The 12,195-nt window shown below is 37.4% G+C and overlaps 1 long non-coding RNA gene across 1 annotated transcript; it reads right to left on the bottom strand.

Moving 5' to 3' along the window:
• Nucleotides 1-10,981: 10,981 nt before the first annotated feature.
• LOC137747094 (uncharacterized) lies at nt 10,982-11,550 on the bottom strand. The gene is made up of 3 exons (XR_011069915.1): nt 11,393-11,550; nt 11,107-11,289; nt 10,982-11,003 (listed from the first exon to the last, which is right to left on the bottom strand). It is a non-coding gene; the product is annotated as an uncharacterized lncRNA (long non-coding RNA).
• Between the last annotated feature and the right edge of the window lie 645 nt (nt 11,551-12,195).

The raw sequence follows: 12,195 nt of genomic DNA, 5'->3' as shown, positions 1-12,195 counted from the left end.
CAAGATTAGAACTCGAGGTGCGAGGGCTTTATTATGATACGTTGCGCTTTGTCAAAGGAGCAAAGAGTTTTGGGTTCTAGGAATGATTATTGGGAGATGTCAAAATTATATTACGTTTTTTTGGAGCTTTTGATTTGTACCCATTTAACAAAATGAAATGTGGGAGAAAAAAACCACATTAATATCACATATGCACTTATAAGTAGATATTGTTGGTCTCTATCATTGGGGCATATGTATCGTAGATTAAATATAGTTTTCAGTACCACATTTTTCTTAATCTACCTCTTTCGTAAGTTCTTTTTGTGTTTGCTCTATAATGTAATCCACCTCCATTTATACAAATCAATATTTTATTTTCTAAAAATATTAAATTTTTTTGTGTTTGCCCTATAACGTAGGCATATTAACATCATACATGTATATTAACCCTAAAATGGTGGTATCATATGCTTTCATCGTTTTTCAACCTCATTGATCGATCATACATTCAATAGATAGTCATCATGCATATATGCCATATTAGTTGGTACTCTTTTTTCAAATCCTCGCTTACAAACTAGTAGACATAATCCTACATCAAAATCTCAGAAAGAATTACACAGAACATTTCTTAATCTCATATCATAAGAATTCAGAACTTGTATCTTGAGGTAACTTGCTGCAGAAGAAAGTTGCCTATTCATATCGTACTGAGTCAATATCTTTTGGGGTGTATACCTTCTCAGTGTTGGCAAACTGAAATAAGTATAATAAGTAAGTTCTATTCCAACCCTATTCTCAAGCAAACCAAACAAAAACAACTGATATACAAATTCAACATCTAATTCATACTTTTGAAATCAATTTTTTAGTAAATAAATGCAAATTAGCACCAAAAGATAGTACCTTAGTGTGAAACGACAGGGCTTGGATCTTCAATTATCTCTTTCATGTATAACATCAGAAAATAGCCACATTCTACCCCACCTTTTTATTGAGGAGTGCCCTGTTGAAGTTGTCAAAGAGTCTAGCTGATAGGTTTCCTTGTTTCTAGGGTTCATTCCCTGGACGTGCTAATAACCCTCCTATACTTGAGGGACAAGTTTGTTATCTGTTTTGAATTAGTCGTTTACCACGATTCTAGGGTTGTTGTTATCGTGGGCTGTTATTCCTTTATTGATGTAAAGCTATTTAATAGCTGGTTGAAGTCTTTCAGTTCAATAAGAATGCTTCTGAGTTTTCAAGACTAAAATACTTTTTGTTCATATTCATACAAACTTCACGTAAACCTAGTTCAGTTTCAACATCTGGTATCAGAGCCCCATCACAGGGGCCTGACCAAAACCAGCAAGCACAGTTGCTTACGTGAAAGAACAAGAATATGACGTCCGAGAACAGTTTTGTGCAACCGGCCATTCCAAGGCTCGACGGGCACTACGATCACTGGAGCATGCTTATGGAAAACTTTCTGCGTTCCAAGGAGTATTGGAACCTGGTGGAGACGGGGATCACTGCAGTCGCAGGAGGAGTGGACTCGAGTGATTCACAGAAGAAGGCACAGGAGGAACTGAAGTTGAAAGATCTTAAGGCTAAGAACTATCTATTTCAGGCCATTGATCGTTCTATCCTTGAAACGATCTTGAAGAAGGACACGGCAAAGGACATATAGGACTCTTTGAAGCAGAAGTACCAAGGGACTGCACGTGTGAAGCGAGCTCAGTTGCAAGCACTTCGAAAGGAGTTCGAAGTATTGCATATGAAGGCTGGAGAAACTGTCAATGATTATTTTGGGAGGACACTCACTATAGCTAATAAGATGAGGATACATGGCGAAAGAATGGAGGATATAGTGATCATTGAGAAAGTTTTGAGGTCTATGACGTCAAAATTCGATTATGTGGTCTGTTCGATTGAGGAGTCGAATGATTTGGATACTCTATCCATTGATGAACTTCAGAGCAGTTTGCTTGTGCATGAACAAAGGATGGGTCAACATGTGATGGATGAACAAGCTCTCCAAATCACCACTGGTTTCCAACAAGGAGGAAGGAGTGGTGGCCGTGGCTCCTATCGGGGAAGAGGTAGAGGAAGGGGTAGATTTGGGTTCGACAAATCTATCATAGAATGCTACAATTGTCACGAACTAGGACACTTTCAATGGGAATGTCCTAAGAAGACTAGGGACTCCAATGCTCACTTTGCAGAAACAAGTGAGGAAATGCTGCTAATGGCGTTGGTGGATGACAAGGAAACTGAAACGGAGCAGATTTGGTTTCTTGACTCAGGATGTAGCAATCACATGTGTGGCAGAAAGGAAGCATTTGTCGAAATAGATGCTAATTTTCGAGAGTCAGTCAAGCTGGGAAACAACTTCAGTCTCAGTGTGCAAGGAAAGGGAAAAGTACGAATGGAGGTGCATGGGATCATGCATGTGATCACAGACGTTTTCTTTGTCCCTGAATTAAAGAATAACTTGTTGAGTATTGGTCAACTGCAAGAGAGGGGACTCGCAGTGCTCATGCAACATGGAAAGTGTAAGATTTTTCACCCTGAGAAAGGTCTCATTCTCGAAACTGAGATGACATATAACAGGATGTTTGCCTTGAATGCTCGCTGCCCAGGAAATGAACAAAGTTGTCTTTCCATGACAACCACAGATCAAGCTGATCGCTGGCATCGTCGATATGGACATTTAAGTTGGAGTGGTCTGAAGGTGTTACAACAAAAGAACATGGTTAAGGGGCTGCCAAAGCTCAAAGCTTCTCAGAACGTGTGTGAAGGCTGCCTTGTGGGGAAGCAACATCGTGAATCTTTTCCTAGGGAAAGTACATGGAGAGCCTCAAAGATCCTACAATTGATACACGCTGACATCTGTGGTCCCATAAACCCAATCTCAAACAGTAAGAAGAGATATTTCATCACTTTTACTGATGACTATAGTAGAAGAACTTGGGTTTATTTCCTGGTGGAGAAATCAGAAGCTTTCACCGTGTTCAAAACATACAAAGCCAAAGTGGAGAAGGAAACTGGATCATTCATAAGAGGTTTGAGGACAGATCGAGGTGGTGAGTTCACATCAAATGAATTCACAGATTTCTGCAATGAGAATGGGGTTCAAAGGCAGTTGACAGCTGCTTATACACCCCAACAGAACGGGGTTGCTGAACGGAAGAATCGAACCATCATGAATATGGTTCGATGTATGTTATCAGAGAAGCGAATTCCAAAGACCTTCTGGCCTGAAGCAGTGAACTGGGCTGTCCACGTGCTAAATCGAAGTCCAACGCTTGCAGTAAAGAGCAAAACACCTGAGGAAGCTTGGAGTGGGCGCAAACCCTCAGTAGAGCACTTTAGGGTTTTTGGTTGCATCTCTCATGTGCACGTACCAGATAGCAAGAGATTGAAGCTTGATGACAAAAGCCTCAAATGTTTACTGTTAGGGGTAAGTGAGGAGTCCAAAGCTTATAGACTGTTTGACCCTATTTCAAATAAAATCATTATAAGTCGAGATGTAGTGTTTGAAGAAGATCAACTATGGAATTGGGATGACAGTCATGAGCAAGATATTCTAGCTGATCTTGATGAAGAAGCAGGTACTGGAGATGAAGGAAATGAAGAAGAAACTGCTGTTCATGGGTCAGATGACAATAATTTGTTTGAATCAGAAGAAGATGCCATAATTGAAGGCAGTGCACCTCCAGAGGGACGGACTCGAAGGCCACCAAGTTGGATGAGAGACTATGACACTGGTGAAGGTCTTTCTGATGAAGAAGGTATGAACTTGGCTCACTTAGCTTTGTTTACAAATGGTGATCCTACTAGCTATTGTGAAGCTGTGAAAAGTGAGAAGTGGAAACAAGCAATGGATAGAGAAATAGAAGCAATAGAGAAGAATCATACATGGGAATTGACTGACCTACCAACAGGAGGAAAAACCATTGGAGTCAAATGGATTTTCAAGACAAAATTGAATGAAAATGGGGAGGTGAACAAGTATAAGGCCCGGCTTGTTGCAAAGGGATATTGCCAACGATATGGAGTGGATTTTTCTGAAGTATTTGCACCAGTGGCACGAATGGATACAATTCGAATGGTAATATCCATTGCTGCACAAAGGAGCTGGAAAATTTACCAACTCAACGTCAAAGCAGCTTTCTTGCATGGAGAGATCAATGAAGAGGTTTTCGTTGAACAACCACCTGGATATGAACAGAAGGGAAGGGAAGGCAAGGTTTATTGTCTCAAGAAGGCACTATATGGGCTCAAGCAGGCTCTACGAGCATGGTATAGTCGAATAGAGGCATATTTTATCAAAGAGGGATTCAGCAAATGTCCCTTTGAACACACACTGTTTGTCAAGACAGCCAGTGAAGGTAAAATTTTGATTGTATGCCTATATGTTGATGATCTCATTTTTACTGGAAATGATAGTGTGTTGTTTGAGAAGTTTAAGAGATCCATGATGACAGAATTTGATATGACTGATCTCGGGAGTATGAGATTCTTTCTTGGCATTGAAGTAACACAGAAACCAGATGGCATTTTTATAAGTCAGCGTAAATATGCACAGGAAGTGTTAGACAGGTTCAACATGGGTCAGTGCAACTCAGTGCACAACCCTGTGGTACCTGGATTCAAACTCACTCGTGATGAAGGGGGAGCAAAAGTAGATAGCACGCTGTACAAGCAAATGGTTGGGAGTCTTATGTATTTAACAGCTACACGACCTGATCTTATGTACGCTGTAAGTCTAATTAGCAGGTATATGGAGAATCCCACAGAGACACATTTGTTGGCAGTCAAAAGGATCTTAAGATACGTGAAGGGAACTGGTGACTTTGGGGTATTTTACAAGAAGGGAGGAAATGAAGAACTCATTGGCTATACAGACAGCGATTATGCTGGTGATCAAGATGACAGAAAGAGTACTTCAGGTTATGTATTTATGATGAATTCAGGAGCAGTTTCATGATCCTCGAAGAAGCAACCAGTGGTCACTCTTTCTACTACTGAAGCAGAATTCATTGCAGCTGCTTCAAGTTCATGTCAAGTAGTGTGGATAAGAAGAATTTTGAGTTGCTTGACTCTGAGGCAAACTGGTCCAACAAAGGTTTACTGTGATAATGTATCAACCATTAAGCTGTCAAAGAATCCAGTAATGCATGGTCGCAGTAAACATATAGATGTAAGGTTTCATTTTCTTCGAGATCTTGTCAAGGATGAAGTAGTGGCGCTACTGCAGTGTTCTACTCAGGAGCAGATTGCAGACGTGATGACAAAGCCACTGAAACTTGAAGTATTTCAGAAACTGCGAGACCAAATGGGTGTATGCAGATGGCCTGGAATAAACTGAATCAACAGTATTCAGTTTAAGGGAGGAAATGTTGAAGTTGTCAAAGAGTCTAGCTGATAGGTTTCCTTGTTTCTAGGGTTCATTCCCTGGACGTGCTAATAACCCTCCTATACTTGAGGGACAAGTTTGTTATCTGTTTTGAATTAGTCGTTTACCACGATTCTAGGGTTGTTGTTATCATGGGCTGTTATTCCTTTATTGATGTAAAGCTATTTAATAGCTGGTTGAAGTCTTTCAGTTCAATAAGAATGCTTCTGAGTTTTCAAGACTAAAATACTTTTTGTTCATATTCATACAAACTTCACGTAAACCTAGTTCAGTTTCAACATGCCCTGCATTTGTGCACCAAGGTCCAAAATAGGTGATTGTGTATTAAATTCTTAGTGATAGATTAATCAACTAATCGAATGATATAATACCCTAAACCCTAAAATCTTAGTGATTGTGTATTAAATTCATCTAGCAGCCGATGATTAAGCGAATTCATGACATACACTATATCTTTGCTCCTATTAATAATTGTCAAAAACCAATGATTTCTGCAAAATTGAAATATATTATTAAACGCGCCCTATATCATCGTCTACCGTGGTCGTCGTTTCCGAAAACCGCCGCGAATCCTGCCTCTCTCCCACCTCCAGGACATCATTCGGGACTTGGTGGGTAATCCCTTCCCTAATTTTTTTTATATATTTTTTTTCTTCTTATGAACAATAGATAGTAATTAGTGACTCAACTTTTTTTGGGTTTTGTCTTCGAAATGTTTTCAACATTAAAAAAGAAACATAAAATATAAAAGTTAACCTTGGTTAGACACATGGCAAGATTTAAAATGTGTGGTGAACATGCAGAGTCTTTTAAAATCAGAAGGATTCTCTCCTATCGTATTCTAATCCTTTTCTCTTCTCTCCTCTCATACTTTATTTTTTATCTTATTATCTCTATAAAAAAAATCAATATAAGATGTTGACGTAACCTAACCGTAACGTTCAAATAGGAGGAGATGTCAGTGAAGAGAGATTAGGAGGAGAGAGAATCCTCCTCCTTTAAAATCTCCTCAAATTCTAGTTTCACTACACCTCTTAAAGTTTAAAACCCTAACCTTAATTCTCCTCTTATTTTGCAGCGTTAAAACCCTAAAAGCTCCTGAATTTTCCTCTTCTTCCCCAAAATTTCCCACAAAAATACCTTCTCCTAACCATTACCTTTGGCAACTTTTCCACCAAAATCTTCAATCCGTCTGGTCTCTTACGTGCTTGGGAAAAAAACAACACAGGAATTAATGGAAATCGAGAAGGATTTCCCCTCGTCCGATTTCTTCTTTGCAAAGTATGATTACTTAAACAAGGGTAACGTCCTCTCTTGTTCTTATTATTTTTAATTGTTATCCTTACCATTTATTCAAACAAATACTCTGACATATGAACCTTTCCATGACTATGTGCGCAACAAGACCTGCTAGAAGCTCAGCCCGTACTGAAACATGCTCTACAATTTTATGATATTTCATGCACACTAGATCTGGTATGTCCTAATAAATGAAAACTTATATTCTTTGCGCAATCCACTCAAGATTGATGAGAGTTAATTCAAATATATGGTCAGGATGAGGGTTTCATGACATTGTCGGCACTCCGAAGGCATGTGCACGAAGACATTTTCATCAAGGCTAACGTTGTTATTAACCTTTTTTTCGAAAATAATATTCCGAAAGTAGCCAAGTTTCAATCAGCAGATCCTTTGCTATCTGTAAGATATGAGTTTAATTGATTTGAAGTTAGTCTTTCAATGCTTTTTCTCCTCTTTTCCGGAAACAGCATATGAAGGAAATGGATCTATTCTGTATAAATTTTCTAACTTGTTTTACTGCAGGCACTAGAATTTCTCCATAATCCTCAATATGACATAATCAAAATTGGGTATCAAGTGGGCGGCCTTTGCTCAAAATATGCAATCCCAGAGGTGTGTATTGCTTACATTTCGTACGTGCCTGCAAATTTTTCTTATAAGTGATAAACTCTCAATATTATATGGAAAACTCACTTTTGATCATATTGGTCTAATAATTGAATGCAGAGCCATTATTGGGGATTGAGGTCAATTTTTCCGGGTCCCGGGGGCTGCTTTCTAAAGGTGCAACGAGGGATTTAAATTTGAAACCATGTTTTTCACTGTTCTCGTTCATGAAAAGACACAAATAGAGATATCAGAAGGCAAAAATATATCTCACGTTTTGTTATGGACATATTTAATTCTTTCTTCTAGCAATGCTTTACAATATAACTGGCGTGCAGGATCTACAAGAATTGACGGGTTGTTCTATCGTTGTTTGCGTAAGTATTGTTCCTTTTTCTTTCCTATTAATGTTTGACTTGTATACCTCTTTCTGGTTTTGTACATCTTAAACAGAACCACGAGATGAAGTGAGAGTTTTTTTTAATGTAATTAGTTTTAAATTCTATTAAATTAACAGGGGGACGATGTTCTTGCTACGGGTTCATTTAGTGGTCTAAGGATAGTCAGGATGATTGTGGAAGACTGCTTTGTTTATGTTGTTACAGCCAAGTACCTTATCAATAGGGTTAAAGAGGCGGGTGTTCATTGTGCCAGGGTGATGAATGGTATTCAAGATTCGCATATCTGAATTGTTGTGATTTGTAACTGCATACCCTTCTTTTTCTTCTCATTATTTTCTATATTCGTATCATTATTAATTTACCTAATTGATTTCTAGTAGGGTTTCAAAACAAGCAGCATGTACCATTGGAGGTCGACGAGAACAACATCCCCCCGAAGCGCGACAACTCCAAGTCAATTGAAGAGGAGTCGAACAGCTGTGGAGATAACATCTATTACCGTACGAATTTTCCTAAAGACAAAGGTGACTTCCTCTCCTCTTATTATTAATTTGTTATCTGTTTGAATGGAGGAATTAGGATTTGGTTGTGTTTTTAAATTGTTGCTTATAAATTACAATCATACAGTTTGAGATAACTGATTTCAAATAAACCTTCACTGTTATATGCAGAAAAATATGTGCTAGAAGCTTGGCCAAAGGTGAAATCTTTCTTAGAAGAGCATGGTATTTCATGCGAACTCCATCTGGTAATTCATTATGACAAATCTTCTAGTGAATATGTACATCTACGATCTAGATTAGATGCCCTTGTTAAAGCCTTGTTAATTGTTTCAAATTATCTACCCTAGAGAGTTAGAGACTTCATTTAGCATAAATTTCAAAGAGGTTTCATTGTTTGAGATGGATGAGAATTCATTTGAGGATTCTCTAAGAATACAGATTATAGCCAAATGTTTTGGCTATTAGGGTTAAGGTTATGGACATTTTGGCCACCTTAATTGGCTTCTTACATATCTTCTTTGGTTTGTGTCTTGTACAAAAAACAATTTGGCAACTAAGGTTGAGAGTTTTATGACAATCTCAAGAGCGAAAACGGATGTGGACCAGGATATTTTTGATAAGGCTAGGGTCGTTCTTGACCTTTTGCCAAATGATCGGGCACCTCAGGTACATAAGACATCTTTAATTTTATTGTTTTCTTGCATCTAATCTGTCATCTATTCTGTCACATAATTTATTTTTTGTTTTGCCAATGAAATTATCCTTTTCTCCTCTGTGATATCTATTTTGTATTTTTTTTTTCTGATTTGAGTAACAATTTTTTATTTATTTCAGGCAATAGATTTGTTGAATGCAAGGCAGTATGAGATCATCAAGTTTGGGAATCAAGATTACGGGCTTATCTCAAAATTTGGAATCAAGAAGGTTTAATAAATTTTTGAACCACTAATGTTGTGAGAATAGAGTAAGCTTAGTCAGCTACGTAAATCTCTTCAATCGCGTGCAGGTGGAACCTGGTGACTGGAAGGAACTTCTCATAGGGCCCGATGATATCTACACAAAGGTAAATAAAAATTACTTAAGATTTTAAACCTTGAGTCTTAAAACGAAAAAGATAAACCCTAAGGAAAATGAATAGTTGGTTAATTCTTTCTCTTAGCTATTTGTTTACCATATATGATTGGGATGCAGGCACTTACAGAACTGACAGGTTGTTTTATCGTCGTTAATGTAAGTGTTAATCTTTGTTTGTAGTTTTGGTTGCTACATTAGACATTACCTTTTTCTGTTTGATGATACTTAATTTTTTTTTTCACGTAAATGATTAGTGGAAGACAGAAACAGTTGTCGCTACGGGATCATTCGAAGGATTAAGGCTAGTCAGGATAGTTGTGGAAGACTGCATCTATTACAGGGTCCATGCTGGACACCTTATTGACAAGATTAGAACTCGAGGTGCGAGGGCTTATTATGGTACGTTGCGCTTTGTCAAAGGAGCAAGAACTTTTGGGTTCTAGGAATGATTATTGGGAGATGTCAAAATTACATTACATTTTTTGGGGCTTTTGATTCATACCTTGATCAAAATGAAATGTGAAAAATAAACTACATATTAATAATAACATATGCACTTATAAGTAGATATCATTGGTGTCTATCATTAGGGCATATGTGTCTTAGATTAAATATATTTATCAGTACCACATTTTTTTTAATCTACCTCATTCGTAAGTCCTTTTTGTGTTTGCTCTATAACGTAATCCACCTTCATTTATTACAAATTAATTTTATTTTTTACCTATATAAAAGTAAAATATAAAAGTTTTTTGTGTTTGCCCTATAGCATAGGTATATTAACATCATGCATGTATATTAACCCTAAAATGGTGGTGTCATGTGCATTCATTGTTTTTCAACCTCATTGATCGATCATACATATAGCAGATAGTTATCGTGCATATATGCCATATTAGTTGGTACTCCTTTCTCAACTCCTCGCTTACAAAGTAGTAGATAATCCTACATCAAAATCTCAGAACGAGTTGCACAGAACATTTAATGATCTCATATCATTAAAATTCAGAACTTGTATCTTGAGGTAACTTGCTGCTGACGTAAGTAGCCCATTCATATCGTACTGGGTCAATATCTTTTGGGGTGTACACCTTCTCAGTGCTAGCAAACTGAAACTAGTATGAGAAGTAAGTTATATTCCAACCCTATTCTCAAGCGAACCAAACAAAAACAACTAATTATACAAATTCAAACTTCATACTCATGAAATCAATTTTTTTTTTTTTTTTTTTTTTTGGTAAATAAATGCAAACTATCACCAAAAGATAGTACCTTAGTGTGAAACGACAGGGTTGAATCTTCAACTATCTCTTTCATGTATAGCATGAGAAAATAGCCACATTCTACCACACCTTCTTGCTGAGGAGTGCCCTGAATTTGTACACCAAAATAGCTTTATTTTGTGATTGTGTATTAAATTCATAGTGATAAATCAAGTAATCGAATGATATAATACCCTAAACCCTAAGGTACCTGCAGGATTCTCCACTCTGGTACTTTATGTTGTCTCCCAGTTTGCTCATTATATCCTTTAATCCCACTACAATACCAAAACAGAGACTTAACTTATAGTGAACGATTTTTAATCACAAACTTTGGATAACTTGCTATGATAGACTAACTCACGTATTGATAACATTTTTCCAGTTTTCGTCCAGCGGCCAATTATTAATTGAATTCATGACATAGACGATATCTTTACTCTGACTTATGATTGTCAAAAACCAATGATTTCTGCAAAGTTGAATTAATGTTATTAGACGTGCTCTATATCATTCTCTCTACTGGACCACAAACTAAAGGAAAAGTAAATAAAAATTGACAAAGGTTAACTTACGTAGGATTATATGGTATAAGAAAGATACTGCTCGATGTCACTTGCATCAGTCGTTGTGTCAGCCGGCCTGCCCGCTCTTGAATCTGTGGGTTCTTCGAATTCCCAGTGTTGCAAACATGTGCGGGATCCACAAATCTTACCACTGAAGTTGTGGTTGAATTCTTAGACTGCTCATATAAGTGGCTGTCCAAAATATAAATGTTGTTGTTATTCTAAGCGACTGAACATACAGTTTTACTAAAAGAGTTGTATTTGGATCATATTCTAAAACAGAGAGAAACGTTACCTCATGTAAGCCGCTATAACTTCTTGTTCAAGTTGCCGCATTTCAATTAAATCCAAAATACTGCTTCTTCCAAGCAACACAATCCTTGAGTGACCAAATGCTTGATCTTCGGCGGCGAAGTCGACAAGCGAACCATCATGCATCTTGTTCTTAGCGTGGTCTTCTAAATCCTTCCATGACTGGGGTCGGTTATCTTGAACGGCCTTAAAGCTTTTTCCTTTTAAGCTTCTCTCTTTTGGTACCTGCTTTTCCTGTAAAACCATATGTTAAACGCAGTCATGGAAGTAGAGCATCTTCATCCATTCCTTTGGTACGATAGAGTACGGGAAGACAAGTTAGGATACAGAAGCCTAGTAAGTTGTACAAGTAAGGTAATTAATTACACACCTTCACCCCTTTTTTTAGCATGATAACAAGATCCCTCGGCCAAGCTACAATAGACTTAACGGCATCGCCAACAGTTCTCATCTCTCCTCCAACTGGGATCGGAAGTAGAGCATCTTCATCTAAGGCGAGATTAATAGCTACTCGCACGTTGCCCTCTCCAAGTGAAACATTATGAATATTACTACCGAGCGTTAAGATCTGGCCGCATGCAACTGCTTTTTTCTTATCACCCAAATGCAGTACGCAATGTGTCTCCTAACAAAAATAGAGAATTATATATATGATAATCAATAAAGTTGATAATAATTAAAAAAATCAATAATATAAATAAAAATATAATGGAAAATTAAATTAAGTCATTATCAAGCAAGATGATAACCGACTGAAGCACCACGATAAAATCAACCGAATTATTT

The sequence above is a fragment of the Pyrus communis genome, chromosome 10 (assembly GCF_963583255.1).
Source record: "Pyrus communis chromosome 10, drPyrComm1.1, whole genome shotgun sequence".
NCBI lineage: Eukaryota > Viridiplantae > Streptophyta > Magnoliopsida > Rosales > Rosaceae > Pyrus > Pyrus communis.
This window is presented reverse-complemented; position numbering and strand designations above follow the sequence as displayed.